Source organism: Sciurus carolinensis, chromosome 13, assembly GCF_902686445.1.
Source record: "Sciurus carolinensis chromosome 13, mSciCar1.2, whole genome shotgun sequence".
In the NCBI taxonomy this organism is placed as follows: Eukaryota; Metazoa; Chordata; class Mammalia; order Rodentia; family Sciuridae; genus Sciurus; species Sciurus carolinensis.
Genome location: NC_062225.1, coordinates 47,488,935 through 47,514,089, shown reverse-complemented (window position 1 = coordinate 47,514,089; position 25,155 = coordinate 47,488,935).

Here is a 25,155-nt window from a genome sequence, read left to right as displayed (position 1 = left end):
TTTTATTTTGATTCAGTGTCCTGCTGAGTCACAGAGGCTGGTCTCAAACTTGGAATTCTCTTGCCTCAGCCTCCTGAGTATCTGGGATCACAGAAATGTGCCACCATATCCAGGTAAGTGAAAAAAATCTTGTAGTATCATATTAAATTACTGATTTTAATTGATTGATGGCAGGGGCATAAATGAGAAGTTCCCTCAAGATTTCTGATAGCTCCATGGATTTTTGAAGCAGCCTGTTAGGATGGGAGGACTCCATAGAACCAGGAGATTCACATTATCTTTTTTGCTCTGCCAGTTACTCTGATATTCAGCAAGTCATGACCATCACAGATCCTCATTTTCTTTATCTGCTCTGCTTCTATCCTAGGGAACATCACATATCGAATGAAATAATACATGGGAAAGCTCTTTTCACCTGGTAAAGGGCCATATAAGTATGCAGAGGAAACCTTTCAAAAGACATTTGCTTGATTGATAGAGTTACCTGCAAATTCTTTTCCCAAGATCATTTCACATTTCAAAGATTATAAGTTAGAAATAATTGTGAGTCTGAATGTTTTAAGTAGCCAGATACATCAACTGCTATTTTATTCCTTAAAAGTAGACATTGTTGAGTTTGTTTCAGTTTTGTACTTAAAAATTGCAAATAAATAATTATGTTGTGATAACACAAACTAAGTTTTATGTGTCTTTCAAATTTCAATAGGTTGATGCTGTCAAAAAATAATTTGACCGACTGATCAATGAATGTAAATTAAATAGATCATTTTAAAAAAATCTTAGTTTTTGAATATACCATCTCTCATTCAACAGGAAAGTGATATGATAATTTTTGGAGTTTCCAAAATAGAGATAATATCTTTGTGATGTGATTAGTGTTCATATATGTAGGCAGGATGGAGATGTAGCTCAGTGGTAGAGTTCTTGCCTAGCGTGCCAAAGGACCTGAGTTTAATCCCCAGCACCTAGTGAAAAATACGGTGATTTTACCTTTGAAACCAAAGATGGGTTGCCCTGAGGACCACCCACAGAGAGTAGGATTTAGAGAGGAGAATGATATCTTAATTTTTAGTCATCCAACCAGGCAATCTGATTCCAGTGCCTATGAGAGTAAGGGAATGGAGAATTCAAGTGAGATAATGAGACTGAGAAGTGAAGCAGAGAGGCATCCTATCCCCACCTTGTGGCATGGCAATACTATGTGGGTTTCCCAAGGGTTGAGAGACAACCAGGGAATGTAGTTAGACTTGAGCTTACTTGCCAGTATCCTACTCAAGAGGCTGTGGACTTAACACCAGGAATAGCAATGGAGGGGGCAGTAGGACAGCAAGGTGGGGACTGGTATTTCCTTAACAGGAAACTCTACCCTAGGGAGACCCTAGAGGAGTCCATAGAGAACTCTCACAGATACCTGATGGAAGGGCCAGTGTTGGGGTGCCTGCCACACACAGACTGGTCAACAGCATCGGCCAAGAGAAGACCATAACTGCAGCACTGAAGGGAGAGGAGACCCTTGTCCCTTTTTATCTCTGCTTCTAGTACAAGTCCCCATCCAAATGCTACAACTCCACAGGGAATAGGATACCCTACCCCTCCTCCATTTCAGGCACTCACCCCAGTGCCTGAGCTACATTCAGGATCAGAGGAGCTAAAAATGAGGTTTTATATGACTTTGGACTTCTTACTAAGGAAGTCATTTCAAAACTGCCATTAAAAGATGAAGGGAGATTCAGCAGAGCAGGCTTAAGTTAGTAAGTTAGGAATTTTGTATTTGTACTCCACTGAATCCAGGCTGCTTAGAATGAATATTACAAATGTATTATTACATATGGATAGCACATATGCATAGTGAAATACACCTCATAATCATAGTTTATCTGGACAACTTTTCATCCTTTTGAAATATGCAGAAAGTTTTATGGGATGATGTTATTAGGAATCAAGTAACATCTTTAAAATTCTTCATTAATGTTTATCCAAGTGATGATATTCAGAAAACATGGGCCAGCAAAGAAGGTAAAGTTTTATTTTCTTCTGATTTTTCCTTTTGCCATTTTATGTACCAGGATTAATATATGTTATTTCCCAACCAGGTAAGTTCACCTGTCCATAATGTCTTGACTGACAGACTGACAGATTTAATCAAACAAGCAATATTTAAAGAGTGCCTTTTCCAATAACTACCATAAGAATTAGAGTATATACAACGGTCCCTACTTTCAAGAAAGTTACAATTTAGATAAACATATACTCACTAAAGACAGGGCAGGGATAAGTGCCAAATGAATTGGAAGTGATAGCACAAGTATTGTATGAATCTAGATAACATAGAGACCTTCTTGCACTGGTTGCAAGTCAGAAAAGACAAGGCTTAAATGAGGCCATGAACGATAGGTAAGTAGGAAGAGACTAAAGAGCTGCTACATGAGTAAACGGGAAGAGATCTGGGGAGTTTGGAAGTTGCACGTGGAGGCATTGGGTCCCCTGAAACAAAGTCTGCATCATCACACTTTTCTTTGCAAGTAATGGAAAAATCTACCAAGTAGAAGAAAAAGTAGGCCCAAATCTTCATCATGTTGGTTTAGGACCAGACTTCCTTAACAAGACTCCCAAAGCACAAGAAATAAAAGCAGGCATCAATAAATGGGATAGATTTAAACTAAAAAGTTTGTTCTCAGCAAAGGAAACAATCAACAATGTAAAGAGAGACCCTACAGAGTGGGAGAAAATCTTTACCACAAACACTTCAGATAGAGCACTAATCTTCAGAATTAATAAAGAAATCAAAAAACTTTACACCAAGAATACAAATAACCCGATCAATAAATGGGCTAAGGAAATGAACAGACACTTCACAGAAGAAGATTTACAAGCAATCAACAGATATGTGAAAAAATGTTCAACACTTACAGTAATAAGAGAAATGCAAATCAAAACTACCCTAAAATTCCATCTCACCCCAATTAGAATGGCGATTATCAAGAATACAAGCAACAATAGGCATTGGCGAGGATGTGGGGAGAAAGACACACTCACACATTGCAGGTGGGGATGCAAATTGGTGCAGCCACTCTGGAAAGCAGTATGGAGATTCCTTAGAAAACTTGGAATGAAACCACCATCTGACCAAGCTATCCCACTCCTTGGCCTATGCCCAAAGGACTTAAAATCAGCATAGTACAGTGACGCAGCCACATCAATGTTTACAGCAGCTCAATTCGCAGTAGCTAGATTGTGGAACCAATCTAGATGCCCTTCAACAGATGAATGGATAAAGAAACCGTGGTATATATATACAATGGAATATTATTCAGCCATAAAGAAGAATAAAATTATGGCATTTGCAGGTAAATGAATGGAGTTGGAGAATATCATGCTAAGTGAGATAAGCCAATCCCCAAAAACCAAAGGCTGAATGATTTCTCTGATAAGTAGATGATAATAAATAACAGGGGTGGGGTAAGGGAAGAATGGAGGAAGGATGGATTGCATAGAGGAAAATGAGAGGTGGAGAGGGGGCAGTGGGGAGGAAAGGTAATGGAATGAGACAAACATCATTACTCTATCTTCATGTATGATTACACAAACGGTGTGACTCTACTTTGTGTACAAGGAGAGAAATGGTAAGTTGTACTCCATTTGTGTACAATGAAGCAAAAAAAAAAGTAGTGGAAAAATCTTTTTAAAAAGGGGGAGCATTTATTGGTTCAGGAAACTTAAAGAGGACTAGAGGCAGAGTGGGCAGGAGTAGATAACTTAGGGTTATAGGTCTGATTTTTCTGTGGTCCTGAGAGCCCTCTCTTCACTTTTAGTCTGGTCTTTTTTCTTGGTTGCAAGAGGGTTCCCCGGATGTCTTCATTACCTATTGCTGCATAAAATGTTACTCCCAAACTTAAAAGATTAAACAACAAGCATTTATTGTCTCCGTGTCTATGTATCATGAATTGAGGCATGGCTTAGCTGAATGACTCTTCACAGGTGTAATCAGGATGCCATCCAGGGCGTGGTTATCTGAAACTTTATTGGACCCCATGAATCCACTTTCAAGCAACTCACGCTGCTGTGGGGGAGGCTTCGGTTTTGTCAAACGGACCTTCCTGTACAGTTTCTTATGACATTCCTGCTGGGTTCTCCCAGAGTAAATGATGAGAAAGGGGGAGTGAGAAAGCCTAATGTGTTATGATGAGCCTCAGAAATGACATATGATCACTTCTGCCCTATTTTGTTGATCATATAGACCAACCCTGCCAATTCTGGTACATTGTAAAGAGAGGGGTTATTCAAAGGTATAAAACATCAGGGGATGAAATCATTGGGGGCATTTTGGAGGTAGGCTACCACACCTGGCCTGTGTGATTCCTTGCTTATATCCAGAGGAAGTAGCTTCTCTTCACCATTGAACAAAAGATCTCAGATTTTCTCTGAGATTTTATGATCCTTAAACCACGGTGGCTGGGAGAATAGCAGCTCCTGAATCACTTAAATCTTGGTTATGACCCAATATCTGTTGGAAGGGGATAGGCTGACTGACCTGAAAAATTAGGATATGCCTAGAGCCAGAAATGTGAATTACTGCTACTCAAACAGCAAAGTTGATCTACAGAAAGGGGCAGATAATATGTTGAGTCCTCTACAGTCTGTCTTAGACTACTCAGCATCCTCACATACCCACCCTGCTACCTGAACACCTTGCTGTAAAGGAAGATGATTCAAAATTGAATTTAAGCTCAAGTCCAGGATCTCTGGGTATTGTCTCTTCTTCCTCATTAGGTCTAACGCTTAACAGTCTAGTGATTTGAAGAGTCCACTTCTAATACAACCAGTATAAAATTGTAAGGAAAGAACAAGATAATGTCAATAAAACTCCCACTGGAAAAAGACAGACTGGAATACTATACATAGTTTTTCCTGGTCAACAGCAAATATCATGTCCTACTGGATAGGATGTTCCCTGCCCTGTTTGGAAGACAGAATATGGGTAGAGAGGACAGAAAGTGAGATGCAGCCATTAATTGCTGCCAGATTGGGAGGGCCTCTGGAACTTTAGCAGTAGGCAATGGAGAAGGAAAATCATTGACAGTTTTTGAGTGGGGTAGTGACATGATCGAAATTTCTCTGGAAAACTTAATTTGGAGGCACTATGCAGTATAAATCCATAAATCCCCTTAAAAGAATGTCCTGGGGACAAGTTTCCTCACATAAACTGAAAGTGATGCTTGAAAAAGCAATGCTAACAGATTCCACAGTAAAAGTCCATGTATAACCCAGGCATGTCTCTTTCCAAATAGAAATTATAAGTTGTTTCTAGGCACCTACAGGGAACAAACAGGGTGGTTCATATTGTAGCACTTCCCTGGAATTAGTTCCAAACTAGAATGAGTAAGCTTTTAAGCTCTTTAGAAAAGGGTTGTAATAAAAGGTAGATTTTGTAGGTAGTGAGGAACTGGGACTAAGTTTAAGTAGCATATTAAGAAAGAAATTACTAGGGAAAGTATTTTTGGATAACAATAACCCTCACTTTCCTGTGTGTAGTAAAGGAAATAATAAAGAAAAAATTGCTTAAATTATTTTATTAGAGCAGTCTTATGCAAGTTAGTCAATTAAAATTTTGTGTGAGCTGTGAAGCGTTAGTACTTTAAAAGAGAGGTTGTGTGGTAAGGGAAGTTGTGGACCTAGAGTACCATCTGCTGTTGTGAGGGACTTTTGATAGTTCAGAGTATGAAGAAACCTCCTCTTCCTAGTGATAAAGCTTTGGTATTTCTCCTTGAATAGACTGGAAGGAATCCAGGATGGAACATGGTTAAAAACAAAACAAAACAAAAACAAAAACAAACAAACAAAAAAACTATTCCTCTTTGAAATTTCAGATATTAAGATTTAGTTTGCACTTGACTTATTCCTGAGAAACGTGATTGAAATACATCCCACAATAAAGTTGTGTTATTTCTCTAGTCTACAGACTTGAGTATGGGTGAGTGAAATGTATAAAAGAAAACATTTTTTGAGGTAGGAATAGATTCATCATTGAGTTTCCCTGCCAAATTCAGAATTAGATAGTGGAAAAATTCTATTTATTTTGAGTTTGTGAATCTGCCAGCAAACTGTTGAGAAAAATAAAGACAAGCCAGATGAGGACTTGGGTTATGGAATGAACCATAGATGATATATGACTGAAGTTTTTAAGAGAAGAATATACTTTTTCCTACTTTTGTTGCCTGGTTTTAGACTCCTTAATAACTTTGATTTGCAGCATCCATTTCTGTTGTACTAACTAGCAGCAAAGTGGAAAAGTCTGTATACTGCAGTGTTGAAATCAACCTTAAGGGTCAGGAAATTGAAAATTTCACATTTCCATAGTAACACTAATTTAGTCAGATCACACATGTTGTTTCTGAGCCATTAGTTTACTCTTATGATGTTAAAAGAACGTAATATTTACTCTGTAATGTGGTTAAGTTAATGTTACAATGCAAAACACTTTAATATTTTGTGCATGCACATTTGAAATCCTTTTATTATGGTAGGTTTGAAATCTGATTGCTTATACTATTTTGGAAAATACAAAAATGTTATAACAGTTCTTTAAAAAGTTTCTGAAGATAATTAAACAGGAAATCATGACTATCACAACTTAGAAAGATTATAAGATAAAGATGAACAAGATTTCAAAAGTTTCCACTAGAACTTTCTGCTGCCTTTTTTTTTTTTTTTTTTTTAAATGGGTCTCTCTGTTTCCCAGGCTGGTCTTAAACTCATTATCTTCCTGCCTCAGCCTACTGAGTATCTGAGATTACAGGCATATGCCATCATGCTTAGCTTTTGTCAGATTTTATAAATAATTTATTTGATCTTTCAAATAAGTGGCTTTGACTTGATCTGATTAACGTTTTTGCAATTATCCCATGGTCTACGGTACACCCTTGATGTCTGTTAAGGATTTGTCCCAAGTCTTTTTGTGAATTCCCAAATTTATGACTACTATGCTTTTTTGGCTGACTTTTCAGGCCCAAGAACACTTTCCCTCCATACCTTCTTCGGAGTTGCTACAAAGATAATGAATGATTCATAGAAAGGACAAATCTTTTCCCTGGGTCCTCTTCTGGTGCAAACACTAGGCATATCTTCTTTATTGGCTCTCACATACCAATCTCCAATTGTGTGGTTCAAATTTGCTTCTTAGTAAAATGACAAAATGGAACATGTCATATCTTGGAGGCCATTCATGATTATCACATTGATTTTCAGCTGTTAAACAACATTGCAATCCTGGGATAAATCCCACTTGGTCACAGTGTCTAATTCTTTTTATATGTTGCTGGCTTTGGTTTGCTAATATTTTGTGGAGGCTTTTTCTATCTATATTCACAAATGACATTAGTCTGTTGATTTCCTTTGATACGCATGAATATCAAGAGTATATACTCTCTACCTAAACTCCCATTCAGTCCACCAAAATTAATGAGAACAAATCTAATCAAAAAGACAATTATGCTTTTTCATATTGTATTAATACAACTTATTGAGTTGACTGGATCATTCATTGCTTACCTCTCTGGTAAGCAACACCAAGGGATTACATTAATTCAAGGAGTATTTATGGAATGCCCATTAAGCTAGCCTTGGGTTAGGTACTAGGGGTATATTAATGAGTAATGACTAGTAGTAGTTGTAGCCGAGTAGCTCCAAGTTTCATGATGAGTGAGAATATGTGGATGTGACTCCTATCTCTTCTCCCTAACCTGTAGGGCACAGGCAAATTACTTCACTTCAGTTTCCTCATCTGTGAAATATGTCTACTAATAGCATGTAGTTCATAGGATTACTGTGAAGATTAAAAAATACCCATAATTTGTGCTTAGCACTTAGTAATCACTAGATACAGTTTAGTTACCATTAGCTATTATTATTATTTCTTGTTTTTCATGTGCCAGAAATTAGATACAATTTTTCATTTACTACTCCTAATAATCTTATTGAGGAGGTTAGTTTTACGTCCATTTTTAGAGCTGAGAAACTGGAGCTCAGAGAGGTGAACTTCCTGATATTGCCAATATGGGTGAAACAGAATTCACCTCCAGAATATGCTTAAGTGCCAAGCAGGACTCAAGTTACTTTACATAGCCTTTCCCTGGCTTAAAGAAACTTTCACCTAGTTTTTCCAGGAAGCCCTGTCCAATAACCAGCTTAGATTCTTCAAAGTTTCCAGTGGAGATCTTTTGGTGCCATATACCAATGATTTGTTCCCCTAAAGTCAGTTTTAAAAAGTCTAAACCGAATTTCATTTATTGTGCTTGAACTCTTGCTTCTTCCTTAATATAGAGAAGAAACATACCCATCCATATGGCAACTTAGATTCAATATGTTCCAGTATTTTCTCCTTTATTTATTTAGAAGATTCATTGTTTGATGTGGGGAAAGCACAAACTATATGTGAAAGCTTTTTTTTTTTTCCTGGATTTCTCTTCAATGTTAAAAAGTTCAACTAAGGGGCTGATAGTTTTGCTGCTTATTTTGATTCTCTTTTCTGCCCTTGATTTTGACCCTCGTTTCAACATTACTTTTTGGGAGAAAAGTACAAATTACATAAAAAAGTTTTGCTTTTTCTGGACTGCTTTTATAAGGTTAAAAGGCTCAGCAAAGGATCTTTTGTTGCCTCTTTGTACCCTTTTCCTGCACTTGATTTTGATCCTTGTTTGATGAGATATTATTTTCCAGGGTCTTCTGACCACCTGTTTGTGGATTAGGTCCCCACTTTGCTGTGGTTTTTAAATCCCCTCAGTTTCCACACCACATGAAGTTCACATGAGGTCATGAGAAGGTGGGAAAAGGGTCAATAAATATGAAGCTCAAGGTGTAAACATTTAGGGTCAAAATTAGTGCACAATTTTTGTGTAGAAGTAGTCTTTCTATAGTTAAATAAGTCATAATTTGGGGGGGAAGATAATAGGAATTTCAGATGTTGAGGCATCAAAAGAAAGGAGTTAAGTAGACTAAGGCATACAGAAATGGTGGCAGGGTGGCCATTGTGTTTCCTCCTAGGGACATCCAGGGATTAACAATAATGTTACGTGCCCTTCAGGGTGATTGATATTGTAGGGAAAAACTTACTTGTTAAAGAGAAGAAATTATTCAAATATTTCTTTCATACTATGAAGTGACTCTTATTAGGGAATGTTTTTAAGCCTGGATCAGGGGATTCGGCTTGTTTTCGCTCTCTAAAGAAAGCCTTAAGAGTAATATATACTCAGAATCGAAGTTTTTGTGAAAGTTGGGTGAATACCTGAAAACAGACAACGTTCTGATTTAAAAATATTTTAAAGGAAGAAAATTCCAGTGTGTACCGAGTATGAAACAAAGATGATTATCCACCCAGTGGCCAGATACGTTTTCCTGAGAGATTTCCTTGTGTTTATTCCGCTAGCATTTTTTCATTCCTGAGTTTTGGGGTGGCCCTTCTGTGAAGAGTTTCCTCATCCCAGCTGTCATGATGTTTAATGTAGAGTTGCCAACTTCTGATCTGGCGGTTCCAAGACACAGGGTGAGGAAAGCAAAGCTTTCCAGTATTTGTGAATCCTGTCCCCCACCCGTGTTGAAATTAGTGCTTAAAACTTTGGTCAGTCCTGAGTTATTTTCAACCCTAGCTTCATCTTCTCGCTTTTCCAGAATAGCAGAACAATTACTAATGGTAAAGGCTCATGGGCATGTCCAGAGTTCAAATTACTTATGCATCATACAAACTCCAATTAATTTCTCTTTTCCTTTTCTATTTCTCCCTTCTCTTCTACTCAAGTAAATTGTGATTTTTTTGTGTGTGAAATATTTACTTTGTTTTCAAGATAAAAATGAGATTATAGTTCTTAAACTAAGTAGTGTGCTTTTTCCCCCCTCCCCTTAGGAAAAATCTTTTAACAGGCTAACTATCTGGTTTTGATCCTAATGTTAGTCCATGGGATGGCTTGAACCTTCATATAAGGGAATTCATGGCTTTTCATTTTAGAAATATAAAAGGATGGTTGCTCTTGGCTTCCTTCTCCCCTGGGCCTGATTATTTCATGTGAAGGAGGAATGGTCCTAACTGGTTCCATGTTTTATGCCTGGTCTGCTGCAGGACAAGGCAGAGAAGAAAGTAGGCATAAGAAGAATTAGTACTTGAAGGCAGATTGAAGGGTACAAATTTAGAAGAAACAGTCCTTTTCCCAAATATAAATTATACAGTACTATAACAGGCTGCTTTTTTTCTGGGGCTTTCTTTCTCTGACAATGGAATGTATTAAGGAGATCAAATGGTGAAGTAGGAAAATTATGTTCTTTGGGCCTCTGCTCTCCCAACTGTTTTGTACAACGTGGCAGGTCTCACGTGGCTTTGTTTAAGGACCACACCCTCAGAACCCCCACAGATTTGCTTTTAGGCAATACCAATGCTTTGAGTCTTTTCTTCAACCTTATTTTCTATGATAAGGATGGATATCCACTGACCTTAAATAGTTTAGTGTCACCTTTACTTATATGTATCTGTTCCCAGCTATGCACAGCTGGTTAACTTTCTGGACAATAATTAGCATAAATATAATATTTCATACTTTAATAATAGAAATATTTTAGAAAATTCCTTATCCCCAAAGAAACTCTTTTAATATGACAAATTAGTGGACATTAGATGATGTCAGGCTAATTAAACCCATCTTTTCATATTGCTTCACAGGTCCCTTTGGGCTCTTTTTTCTGGGGTCAGGCAGGCCTTCTGGTGTCCTTTAGGATATTGTGTATAAGGTCAAAGTTGTCTTTGAATTTTCACTTTCTTTCTATTGAGAAACATTCATATTACATTCATTGAAAGGTCTTAATGAAACCTTTAAAGAAAAATGCAGATTTGTAGCAAAGAAAGGATAAGTTCTTATTTGAAAAATATTTTAACCAAAAATATAAAGATCAAATAGCATCCTCAATATTTCATAGCAGTCTAGATAAGAAAAATCCAGACTCTTGCATTATTTCTGCTTTATTATTCTAAGTCTATTTTATGCTTGGCAACAAATTCTCTTGTTTGCCTCACCTCATCTGCATTATTTGTCTTTGTTTTGAAAAAAAAAAACTTCCTTCTAACTAGAAAGTAAAAGAGTTGAAGTTCTGATAAAGTTGTTTTGTTTTGCTTTAAAGAAGAACAGTAGGAATCTCCATTTGATAGAGTGGAGAATATTTAGAAAATCTGAGTCACATTTATGTTATTTTATTGACATTGTATTTTGACTTATCCTTCAAATATCAAGTATGATGGAATCCTTAATCAATAGCAGTTTGCATTTTTAAGTATTGATCCTTTGGGCCTGAGTGAAGCTGAAAAAAAAATTAGTGGAAACCTTTTATTGAAGCTTGTGTTGAGTTTATTTGAATATTTGACTTATAGACTAGAGATGGACTTTGAATTTTTGGATTCACAAAAAATATACTTTGTCTATCATGCCAATTTTGTAAAACTGAATTTCTAAGAACTAAAGAAAATAATTGTTTAAAAAAATTTTTTTTTAGCTGTAGATACCTTCATTTTGTTTATTTACTTTTATGTGGTGCCGAAGATCAAACCTAGTGCCTCACACATGCTAGGCAAGCACTCTACCACTAAGCCACAACCCCAGCCCAAGAAAATAACTTTTAAATATTAAAATGTACTTCATAAATTGTGTACCCATAGAAACTTTAATTATTTTATTTAGGAGCTACATAGATCAAAATTTTAAAACTATTTTTGGTTTGTTTACTCATTTTCAGTTTTCAAAATAAGTGTAATTGGAAACAGCTGCCTTCAAATTATTTTTGACAACTCTTCACTTTCAAATCTAAAATGGATAATGTTAAGAAAATGGAAATTGTCTAATTGTCTAATTATGATTTTTCCTAGAGTATATGTTCAGATTTCTGCTCTGTAAATTAGAAGATAATTGAAACCCAAAATTGATTATTTTAAAACTAGTACCATAGGTTTTTTTTACCCTTTTTAAATTTTTATTTTTACAGAGTGCATTTTGATTCATTGTACACAAATGGGGTATAACTTTTCATTTCTATGCTTGTACACAATGTAGATTCACACCATTCATGTAATCACACATGTACTTAGGGTAATACTGTCTGTCTCAGTCTATCTTTCTTTCCCCCACCCCCTCCTGCCCCCTTTTCCTCTACACCGTCCAAAGTTCCTTCATTCTTCTCTTACCCCCGCCATAGCACTCATCCCTCTGTTATGTATCGTCATCCACTTATCAGAGAAAACAATCAGTCTTTGGTTTTTTTGGGGGATTAGCATGCTTATTTCACATAGCATGATATTCACCAACTCCATCCATTTACCAGCAAATACCATAATTTTATTCTTCTTTATGACTGAGTAGTATTCCATTGTGTATATATACCACGGTTTCTTTATCCATTTGTCAATTGAAAGGCATCTAGGTTTGTTTCACAATCTAACTATTGTGAATTGAGCTGCTATAAACATGGATGTGACTGTGTTACTGTAGTATGATGATTTTTAGTCTTTTGGGTATAAATCAAGGAGTGGGATAGCTGGGTCAAAAGGTGGGTTCATTCCAAGTTTTCTGAGGAATCTTCATACTGCTTTCCAGAGTGGCTGCACCAATTTGCAACTCCACCAGTAATGTATGAGTGTGTCTTTCTCCCCACATCCACGCCAACATTTATAATTGCTTGTGCTCTTAATAATAGCCTTTCTAATTGGAGGTAGATGAAATCTTAGGGTAGTTTTGATTTGCATTTCTCTAATTACTAGAGATGATAAGCACTTTTTCATGTATTTGTTAATCACCTGTATATCTTCTTCTGCGAAGTGTCTGCCCAGTTCCTTAGCCCATTTGTTGACTGGGTTCTTGGTATTTTTGATGTAAAGTTTTTTAAGTTCTTTATAAATTTTGGAGATTAGTGCTCTGTCTGAAGTGTGCGAAAAGATTTTCTTCCACTCTGTAGGCTCTCTTTTCACATTATTGGATTGTTTCCTTTTCTGAGAAAAACCTTTTTAGTTTGAATCTATCCCATTTATTGATTCTTGATTTTATATCTTGTGCTATGGGGGTCTTGTTAAAGAAGCCTGATCCTAAGCCAACTTGATGAAGATTTAGGCCCATTTTTTCTTCTATGTGGTGAAGGTTCTCAGGTCTAATTCCTAGATCCTTGATCTATTTTGAGTTGAGTTTTGTGCAGGGTGAGAGATAGGGGTTTCATTTCATTTTGCTGCATATGGATTTCCAGTTTTGCCAGCACCATTTGTTGAAGAGGCTATCTTTTCTCCATTGTATGTTTTTGGCACCTTTGTCTAGTATGGAATAACTGTATTTATGTGGGTACGTCTCTGTGTCTTCTATCCTGCACCATTGGTCTTCCTGTCTATTTTGGTGCCAATACCATGCCGGTTTTGATAATATTGCTCTATAGTAGAGTTTAAGGTCTGGTATTGTGATACCTCCTATATCACTCTTCCTGCCCAGGATTGCTTTGGCTATTCTGGGTCTAATGTTCTTCCAGATAGTACCATAGTTTTAAAGAAAGACATTTGCCATGGCTTCTCCATTTTTGTAAATTGATTAGCTTTATTTGGCTATTTTATACATTTTAACAGATTTCATTCTTCTTTGGTATGATTAAAATGTGGTAGAAGACAAATGAAATGTTTCTCTGCCCTTTTAATCTTGTCTTCAAGCTACACTTAACTTTCTTTTCATTTTTGAAACAGATTAATAATGTGATTTGTTGTTATCAAGAGATTTAAAATTTTCCCATAGTTTAATAACTTACGTGACCAAATAAGTACATTTATTTTCCTAGTTTTAGGATTAACTTACTGCAAACTAAATGAGCTCTTGTTTAAATTTAGAAATTATAATATGATCGGAAATATTTTTTAAAATACCAGTTCAATTTAAGATTCTGTATTACAACTTTTTATTCTAAATTTATCCCTACATCACTTCTAAGTTGTTTTAGCAATTTAAAAAGAAAAGCTGCATGCCATTCATTTTCTTCCTTAAGCAGAATCTGGCCAAGACCAGAGGAAAGATAAGCAAAGGTCCTTAACATACATTTGAAAGAATAGAAGTACTTATTTCACTGCTCAAGCTAGGATTCCATTCCTCTGCACGAAATTACATAACTCATCGAGAATTGGGCTCCAGAGAACTTTGACTTCCATGGCAACGTGGTACAGCATAAAGTATACTGGACTGTGGGTTGATGTCCCTATGTTTCCCACGTTGCTTTCCATTAAGTCATTTTCTCTGGGTCTCGTTTCTCCCCCCACCATGCATATACTGAGAAGGATGAATTGAATGCCTTTCCTGGTTTTGCTTTCTCTTATAGTTTAGAATATTTGCAATACAATCTACAACTGACCCACTCTCATGTTCCCTACACTAGCCTCAAGCATTTTGCTTCTTCCTCAAGGTCCACCCTTTAACACAACCACATTCACTGACTACAGATGACTTTGAGAGCAATGCAAATAGTATATCGTGAGAGCAAAGCAGGGGGTATTGCAATACCAGAACTTCAACTATACTACAAATCAATAGTAACAAAAATGTCAGGGTATTGGTACCAAAATAGACAGGTAGATCAATGGTACAGAATAGAGGACACAGACACAAATCCAAATAAATACAATTTTCTCATAGTAGACAAAGTTGCCAAAAACATACAATGGAGAAAAGATAGCCTCTTCAACAAATGGTGCTGGGAAAACTGGAAATCCATATGCAACAGAATGAAATGAAACCCCTATCTCTCACCCTGCACAAAACTCAACTCAAAATGGATCAAGGACCTCGGAATTAGACTAGAGACCCTTCATCTTATAGAAGAAAAAGTAGGTCCAAATCTTCAACATGTTGGCTTAGGACCAGACTTCCTTAACAAGACTCCCATAGCACAAGAAATAAAAGCAAGAATCAACAACCGGGATAGATTCAAACTAAAAAGCTTCTCTCAGCAAAGGAAACTATCATTAATGTGAAGAGAGAGCCTACAGAGTGGGAGAATATCTTTGCCACTCATACTTCAGATAGAGCACTAATTTCCAGAATTTATAAAGAACTCAAAAACTCTACACCAAGAATACAAATAATCCAATCAACAAAAGGGCTAAGGAAATGAACAGACACTTCACAGAAGATCTACAAGCAATCAACAGACATATGAAAAAATGTTCAACATCTCTAGTAATAAGAGAAATGCAAATCAAAACCACCCTAAGATTCCATCTCACCCCAATTAGAATGGCGATTATCAAGAATACAAGCAACAATAGGTGTTGGCGAGGATGTGGGGAAAAAGGTACACTCATACATTGCTGGTGAGGTTGCAAATTAGTGCAGCCACTCTGGAAAGCAGTGTGGAAATTCCTTAGAAAACTTGGAATGGAACCACCATTTGACCCAGCTATCCCACTCCTTGGCCTAGCTATCCCACTCCTTGGCCTATACCCAAAGGACTTAAAATCAGCATACTACAGAGATACAGCCACATCAATGTTCATAGCTGCTCCACTCACAATAGCCAGATTGTGGAACCAACCTAGATGCCTTTCGATTGATGAATGTATAAAGAAAACTGTGGTATATATACATATAATGGAATATTACTCAGCCATAAAGAATAATAAAATTATGGCATTTGCAGGCAAATGGATGAAATTGGAGAATATCATACTAAGTGAGATAAGCCAATCTCAAAAAAACATAGGACGAATGATCTCACTGATAAGTGGATGATGACACATAATGGCGGGTGGGAGGAAGGCAAGAATGAAGGAAAGAGGGACTGTATAGAGGGAAAAGAGGGGTGGGAGGAGTGGGGGTGAGAAAAAAAAACAGAATGAATCAAAAACTATTACCCTATGTAAATGTATGATTACACAAATGGTATGCCTCTACTTCATGTACAGAGAAACAAGATGTATCCCATTTGTTTACAATAAAAATAAATTTAAAAAAAGTAGTATATCATGAACCATAGTCAAAACAACAAAACAAAACAAAACAAAACAAAATGCAAGAACACTGTCTACCATGAGCTCTGAAGTGATGAAGCTTCATTTGAGGCCTTTCTGGAAAGTTCCTATTGGAAGCTAATTTACCCCTACTTCTACCATCTGTAAGTAGGTGGCAACACTTACCCACATGCCAACCATGGAGGCAATAGTTGCTTTTGCCCACCATGAATAGATTTACTATTACCTTGATAACCTTGCATCTTTTCCTACAAATACCTGCTCTGTTCTTTATTTGGGGAATCAACCCTTTTAATGACTATATTCCGTTATGAGACATTAGAAGTAAAAATACTTTTACTTATGCTTTTGTTTCTGAGTTTTCCTTTTATGCTGCACACTTAATGTCCAAGGTCTTCCTTCTGCTTCTAACAAGGATGTGTTCTTCCTCCTTTCAAAGACTACGTCCTGCACTTGTGTCTTCCAACTTTCGGAATATTGTTCATTTACTATGACGGCAATCTTGTTGCTTTAATATTTTTTTGTTGTAGTTTTCCTATCTGCCTAAAACCATAGTTGTCTTTCTTTTGTTTTTATTACTCTCACGGTCCTTTCCTTCAGTTCATCTTTTTTATTACCAAAAAGCTTAAAAGAATCACGTTTGAGTCCTCTGCTTTCATCTAGAGGAATTCAGAAATTCTACACCCAGTTGTAGCCTGACCTCTGCCTGAACAATCTATGGAAAACACTCCTGTAAAGTTGACTAAAAATTGTTTAGTTATTGAGTGCAGTAACTTTTTTTCAGGTCCTCTTCTCTGCTATTGATCAAATTCTGAAACTTTTCTCTTTTGACTTCTTCACATTATATTTTCCTGGTTTTCCCTCCTCTCTACTAGCTCCTTTCCTATCTCATCTTTATTCTTTTTTAACTTTAGTTGATCTTTAGGGATCTGATCTTGTCATCTTTTTCTCCATTTTCCTCATTTTTATCCAATTTCAGACTTATCTATTGAGATCCACTGTTTGCTGTATGTGGCTGGTTCCCACATCTATATTTATAGTTCTGACTTCTTTACTAAATGAATCTCTCTCCCTTTTCCCTTCCATATATATTATCTAACAGGTCCACAACTACATCATCAGGAAAATGTCAGCATTTTCCTTGGTACCTCAATATCATTATGTGCAAAACGGAACATGTCACCTAAATGCTTACATCTGTCTATCTCATGTGACCCTCTTTCGAGTTAATGATAGGACCTCTGTAAGAGTACCCAAAATTGAGTTGATTTTCTCTCAGACAGTTACTGACCAGTTGCTAAGTTGTGTGAAGTTTACCTCCCTATGAGCTCTCATACTCACCCAGTTCTAAAGATTTAGATGCAATTCAATTTTGAGCCTTCTGTCTCTTGCCTTCAGACTGTCCCATGCTGCTGCCAGCTTCACGTTCCTGAAGTCCATGTCTGATACTGTTAATTCCCTGGTCAAAAACTCTTCAGTGATGTGTTCACTTATATAATTGACTTATTTATTCTCCTCCAAACCATGTGGACTTTAAATACAGTACACCAAAAAGTACATAAAAGTTTTATATATATATATAAACCATATATATATATGGTTAAACAAATATGTGTAAAGTGAACACCCTTGTAAACTCTCCCCCCAGGTCAGGAAATAGACATTACTGACACATAGTGAGCACCCTGTGTCTTTCTTCCCCAAAATGCCTTTTCTTCCTTCAGAGAAAATCACTATCCTGACATTTACAGAAGTAGTTTCCTTGTTTTTCTTTATAATCTTACCACTTGAGGATACATCCATAATCAATGTGGTTTGCATTTTCCTGGTCTTGACCTTTATGTAAATGAAATCATTACTGTGCATGTTATTTTTTTCTACTGAACTTATTTAAAAAAATTAGTCATGCTGTTATTCATAGTTATGGATTGTTCATTCTCATTCTGATTAAGACCATAGTTGATCCATTCTAATGCAGATAGACTATTGAATTGTTTTCAGTTTTTAGTACTGATGAACAATGCTTCTGTGAACTTTCTTGGACATGAATCTTCTTTTAAAAATATTTTTGGTTGTCAATGGACCTTGATTTTACTTATTTATATGTGATGCTGAGAATCAAACCCTCACACATGCTAGGCAAACGCTCTACCACTGAGTCACAAACCCAACTCATTGGACATGGATCTTAAAGGTAAAGATTTGAGAATTGAATTTCAGGGTCATAAGGTAAACATATCTTTAACTTGATTAGGTAACCCAACACATTTTTAAATAATCTGTACAAATTTACAACATTCACATCAGTTCCTAATGCTCCATATTTTCATATCTGTTATTATGAAACATTTATAGTTTTACTCATTTGATGGATGAGTAATGAGTGGTATTTCATCATGGTTTTAAAATGTATTTTCCTGTCAAATAATGACATTGAACATTTAAATATACAGCATTGGTGTTAGGGTTTCCTCTTTTGTGAAGTGCTTGTTTGAGTCTTTTCATCAATTTTGATCCTTGGTTGTTTACATTTTCCTTGTTTTTTGTAGGATTTTCTTTTATTCTGGATATTAGTTTGCATCAACTATATTTGTTGCAAATATCTCTTCCCACTGAAGATTGACTTTTTGCTTTGTTACCTTTTATAAGTAAAAGTTCTTAATTTAATTTATTAGTCTTTCTCATTATGTGTGCTTTTTGTGTTTGTTTAGGAAGTCCTCCTCTAGTCCAACGTCAAGAAGAAACCATCTTGTTTGTATTTTATCCTAAAATACATTGGGTTTTACTTTTGTGTAAGTTATGAAAGAAGGGTATAATTTCATTTTTAAAATTGTCCCAGTATTGCTTATGGGAAGGCATCCCTACTGCTCTGCAGTGCCATCTGTGTCATAAATCACAAAAGTTTGCTTTTGAGAGTGTGAATTCTCTCTTCCGTTCTAGTCATCTATTTCTTTGTCCCTGTACTTGTTTATTGCAGCTCTACAATACTATATGTCTTGATGTCTAGTAGAACAAGCTTTTCTCTTTGCTTTTTCTCATCAAGGGTGCTGTTATGGGCTGAATTATGTCTTCTCCAAAAAGATGTTGAAGTTCTCAGTACTTCACAGTGTGACTTACTTGGAAGTAAGGCCATTGCAGGTAATTAGTTAAGATGAAGGCATACTGGAGTAGACATCATCTACTATGAATGATGTCTTTTGTCCTTATACGTTGAGGATCATATGAAGACAGAGACGTGGGGACTGTTAGGGGTCGCTGGCTCAGTTGTGGCTCGCCAGTAGCTCCCAGAAAAAAACGCTCTGCAGACACAAGATCTCATGCAAAATACTTTATTTATGGGGACGGATAAGGTCTGCTCGGGGTGGAAAAAAGAAAAAAGAAGAAGAAATGGCGTATGGCTTCTCCCAGATATTGGAATTTTGCGGGCTGGGAGGAACCAATAGCGTTGGAGAATTCTTGCAGACTGACTGATGGACCAATAACATGTTAGGACATAACGTGGGAGGCAGGAAGATGAGGCAGCGTAAGCCGGAAATTCCTGTAATGGAAGAGGTGGGCGGAGGGCCGATTGACAGGTGGTGGGGAGGCCAGAAATTCCTGTAACGGGAGAGAAGGGTGACTTTATACCTTACAGGGACAATGTATGTGATAACAAAGGCAGAGATTGGAGTTAGGCAGTTACAAACCAAGGAAAGCCAAAGATTTCTAGGCAATCACCAGAAGCTAGCAAGAAACAAGGAAGGACTCTGTGCAGGCTTCAGAGGAAGCATCAAACTGGTAATCTCTTGATCATGGACTTGTAGTTATCAAAGCTGTAAGGTAATTGTTATGGTTTGAATGTGAGTTGTCCCCCGAAAGCTCACAAAGCAAGAAGGTTTGGAGGAGAAATGATTGGGTTATAGCCTTAACCTAATCAGTGAATTGATCCCTAATAGGATTAACTGAGTGGTAGCTAGAGGCAGGTGGTGTGTGGCTGGAAGAAGTTGTTCACTGGGAGCATGGCTATGAGGTATATATTTTCCATCTGGAGAGTGAAATCTCTCTGTTTCCTGATCACCATGTGAGCTGCTTCCCTCTGCCACACTCTTCCACCATGATGTTCTGCCTCACCTTGAGCCTGGAGGAATGGAGCTGGCCTTCTATGGACCAAGACCTCTGAAACCATGAGCCCTCAAACCTTTCCTCCTTTACAGTGTTCTTGTAAGGTCTCTAAGTCACAGCAGTGAAAAAGTCAACTAAAACAGTCATAAATGTGGATTGTTTTAAACCAGTAATACTCAGTTTGTTATATTTTCCTAGCATCCCTAGGAAACTAATACAAGTGCCAAGACTGTTTTTTTTTCTGATTTCTATATACATTTTAGAAGCAGTTCCATAAACACTTGTGATTTTGCTAAAATCTTGTGAATCTGTAAATAAATTTAGGTAGACATGCTAATCCTTGAATGTATTTGAAAGCACCTAGAAACCACTCCAGACGTGGGAACTTATGCAAGACATTTTATTAAATGGACAGGCAGAGTGTCTGCCCGCAGGGTGAGAGAGAGAGTGACAAAGAATGAGGAGAGAAAGAGAGAATGGCGGTGGAGCCATTCTTCTTTTCTTTTTTTTTTTTTTTTTGGCGGTGCTGGGGATCAAACTCAGGGCCTTGTGCTTACAAGGCAAGCACTCTACCAACTGAGCTATCTCCCCAGCCCAGATCCATTCTTAAGTAGTGGAATTTCATGGGCTAATAATAGTGGATCAATGACTGGCAAGGATGTTTGCGTGGGCTAACAGTCTGGACCAATTACTGGCTAGGAAGTTCATGGGCTAACAATCTGGGTTGTAAAGTGGTGTGAGGGAGGGAGAATAATGGTGGTAGCAAAATAGCAGATCTGATGTCTGTTACTTAGGTTTTCTTTAATGTTTCTCAATGATGTTTTTTATAATTTTCTTTATGAAGACCTTGAACACCTTTTATAAGATCTATTCCTAAGAAGTTTGTAAATTTGCACTATTATAAGTAGTATATTTTGTAAAATTAGAATTTTACTATTCGTTGCTGGCAGTTATATTTTGATTTAATATAAAGTAACTATGCTAACCTTTCTTATTCTTAATTCTGACAGTTTAAAGATTTGGATTTCGTATTTAGTCATTATTATCTGGGAATGATGATAGTTTAGTTTTCCTCTAATTTCCTTTTCTTTTCTTCTGGCTGAGCTCTCCAGTATACTGTGACTAGAAACAGTGATAATGGGCTTCCTTATCTTGTTCCTAATCTCAAATGGAATACTTTCAGTATTTAAATTAAATATGATGTTTGTTGTGTGATTTTGTAAACTTCCTTGCTCTAGTTTGGATATGAAATGCCCCTGAAGGTCTAGGAATTAAAGACTTGGATTCCAGTGTGATATTGGCAGGACCTTTGGGAGGTTGTACCTCATGGGAGGTCGTTAGGTCATTGGGGGCATGCCTCCAAAGGAGGTTTTGGGACTCTAACTTGTCCAAAGTTAGAGATATCTACTGTATAATAATGAGCTACCTTGTCATAGACCCAAAGGAATGTGACCTCTCAATCTTAAAATGGAACCTCAGAAACTGTTAGCAATAAATCTTTTCTCCTTATAAGTTAAATATTTAATTATCTAAGATATTTTACTATAGTAATTGGAAGCTGACTAATATAATCCTTATCTGGTTAAAGATGGCTTCTTTAAATCATAACTGGATGCTAAATTTTATTAAGTATTTTTACCTGTATCTATTGAGATAATCATATGATTTTGTCCGTTAATCTGTTAAATTGGTAAATTGTATTAATTTCTTTAGTTGTCGATCAACCCTTATTTAATTTACTTATTCATATGTGGTGCTGAGAATTGAACTCAGTGCCTCACACATGTCAGGCAAGTGCTCTACCACTGAGCCACAACCCCAGCCCTTTAATTAATTTTTGAACATTAAAAATCAACCATGAATTTCTAGGATAAATTCAAATTGAGCATGATCACTCTGAAGTCTTATTTCTGATACTTTTCCCCTTAAAGTTGACTTTGTATAATATTAATATATGCCCATCAGCTTTATTTTGGTTATTTTCATAGTATATGATTTTTGCATTCTTTTACTTTGAATTCTTCAATATCTTTAAAATATAAGTGGAAAAATTTTTTTTTTTCTAATTTGGGTGCAGTGGCCCAGGACTGTAATCCCAGCCACTTGGGAGGCTAGGCAGGAGGATCCTGAGTTCAGAGCCAGCCTCAGCAACTTAGTGAAGCCCTAAGTAACTTGGAGACCTTGTCTTAAATAAAATATAAAAAGGGCTGGGGATGTGGCTCAGAGGTTAAATGCCCCTGGGTTCAGTTCCTGATACCAAAAGAAAAAAGAGAGAAAGTTTTTGTTTCTAAAACTAGAACATTTTGTTTATTTACATTGAATAACTGATACCGAGGTTTACCAGTCATGAGTTCTGCTTCCTCAGGTGTTGAAGTATCACATCAGAGACGCACACCAAGGCAAGCATATTAAGCAGGTTTTATTTAAATGTAATAATACAGACTTCTCCCAGGAGGGAAAAGGGAGCCATGGCTGATGTTCTAAAGTCCCAAGAAGTGAACACCCCCTACATCTTTTATAGGTTAAGGTCTCTTTTGTTCTCCAGTTCTCTCCCCCCTTATCTCTCCTTCCTACCTATGTGACTAGGCCTGGTTTTGCAGGTGAGATGCATAAAGTGAGAAGCAAATGGGCAGGGGGAGGGCCCAGGGGGCATTAATTAGCAGCTCCTTGCCTGTAGTCCTTGATAAGGGCAGGTAAATTTGCTAATCAATGGGCTCCGGAGATCCTTGACCTTGCATCCTCCCAGGGGCAGTCTCCAACTTCCAGAGGCAGATGGATTTTATGGCCTCCATTTCCTCGATTTGACCTGATCCCCGATTTCTACACTGCTTGTCCCCAATTCTGGCTTCATAACTATTGATATAATTCTATTATTTTAATTATTTATCTTTTGATACATCTGCTCTGCATTTTTTCTTTCCTTATTTGCTTTTTTCTGTGTTACTTGACTATATTATTAAAAATCATTAACTTGGTAGTTATGTACTTTAGTTTTATTCTTTTAGTAATTGCTGTATACATTACAACATGCATAATTTACTTATCAAAGTCTAAAGTCAACAAAAACTTTACCCTTCTTCCAGGTAATACAAATCATTTAGTATTTCACTTCTCTTATGCCTAATTTTAGTTTCTTCTCCATTTTGATTTTTTGGGTTATTTGAACACCATTACTCCATAGAATCACTGATATAGAGAGGCAATTTAAGAAGACATGATAAATTTAATATTGTTAGATACAATTCTTATTTAAAAATTTTAACAGGAAATTCCAAATTTACTTTCATGTGTCTTTTAGTGAGTTTTGGCATTGCTAAAGAACATTTCAGTCAGAATATGAATTCTTATGTTTAACTTTCTAAAGATTTTAAAAATAAATATCTGCATGCTAAGGATAGACTTAAAAAAAACTTCAGCCTGATTATTACAATTGATCAATTTCAGGTTTAAATATGACCAATTATCCAGTGTGGTATTTGATGGGCTCTTTTAATCTGAAGACTATTGTATTTCTTTTCTTTACTTTTGGAAATGTTAATGTCATTTCCTTTATCATCATCATCATCTTCTTCTTCTTCTTTTACAAATATATGTATTTGTAAAATATATATATATACATTTTTACTATAAATAGTATATATATGCATATGTACACTATATACTTATTTTTTAATTGGTTCTTTTTAGTTATACATTGTGGTGCTCCATTAGGTTTATGTTGGAAATTCCCAGTGGATACTCCCCTCCTTCTTATTATACTCCCTATTTTTAATAATGTGTTTGTACCTTTTTATCTCACTGGAATGGAATCTGGGTAAATTCCTTGGTAGTCTTCTAATTTATTAATTTCCTATTACACTATTTTACCTATTAAGCTTTAAAAAAAATTAAGCACTAATTTCCATTTTCAAGATTTTGAACTATAAAAAAAAATGTAACTGTTTTAAGAGAAGGTTTAGGTTCATAGAAATGAACCCTTAAGAATGTAAGTTTCTGGCTGCCTTTTCTGGTTGATTCACCTGCTTTGTGTTTCTCCTAGCATTGTATTTTGATATGAGATAAATTCCAAAGGGCAGGGACTCTGTTCTATTCAGGGCAGTATCCTTTGTTTAAAACAATGTCTGACACATTGTTGCTAAATAAAAGTTTGTTAAGCGAGTGAATGAGTTAATGTTGTGATCCAGAGATGATGTCTTTTTATAAGATGGATGCATTTCTTTTTCAAATTTTCACCTTTTATACTTTATCTCTCATTACTTTGAGCTTATTTGGAAGTGGAGAGTGGCTCAAAACATGTATTTACAACATCATCTTGATCTCAAGTTGTGGTTAAATAGATACATATATATTAGCAGCCATTGGCCTAATAGGAATGGATAGTGTGTGCTATAATTATCTGTGCTCATTATATCTCACACAGCCTTAAAATACTTTAATATTTTAAGAATTTGAGCTTCACAAACTCAGACTAATTTCCTAAGTACATCTTGATTTAATTTTCCTCTATGCTCTAATGGTGGGTAGCATTAAAAATTTCACTTTATAGTTACCTTGATGGAAATCTGCCAAAATAGTCATTGAAGATAGCTTGTCAAATTAGTCTTTTTCCATATGATTGTAATTGTGAAAATGGGGGAAGATTCTGCATAATATAACTTGCCTAGAGATTTAATTAGAAATATGTCACTAAAGAACATTTGGCATATGTATAAGTTTTCTCTTGCTACTGTAACAAATTATCACAAACAGAGCATCTTAAAATAATATTCATTTGTTATCTCACAGATCCATAGAACAGAAGTCGGTCATGTCATTCTGGATTCTCTGCTTTGGATCTTACAAAGTCAAAATCAAGGTGTTGGTAGGGCTCACTCTTTGGAAGTCGTATCTAAGCTGTACCAATCATGCCTTTTCATTTTCTGTACTTCTGATGCTTTCGCCTTGCTGGCCTAGGGCTAAGCGATTCCTAGAGATAGTAAATGACTCACGTTTGAGTGTGCCAATCTAGAGTCAACATTCCAGCTACTTCCATTGTCAAAGTC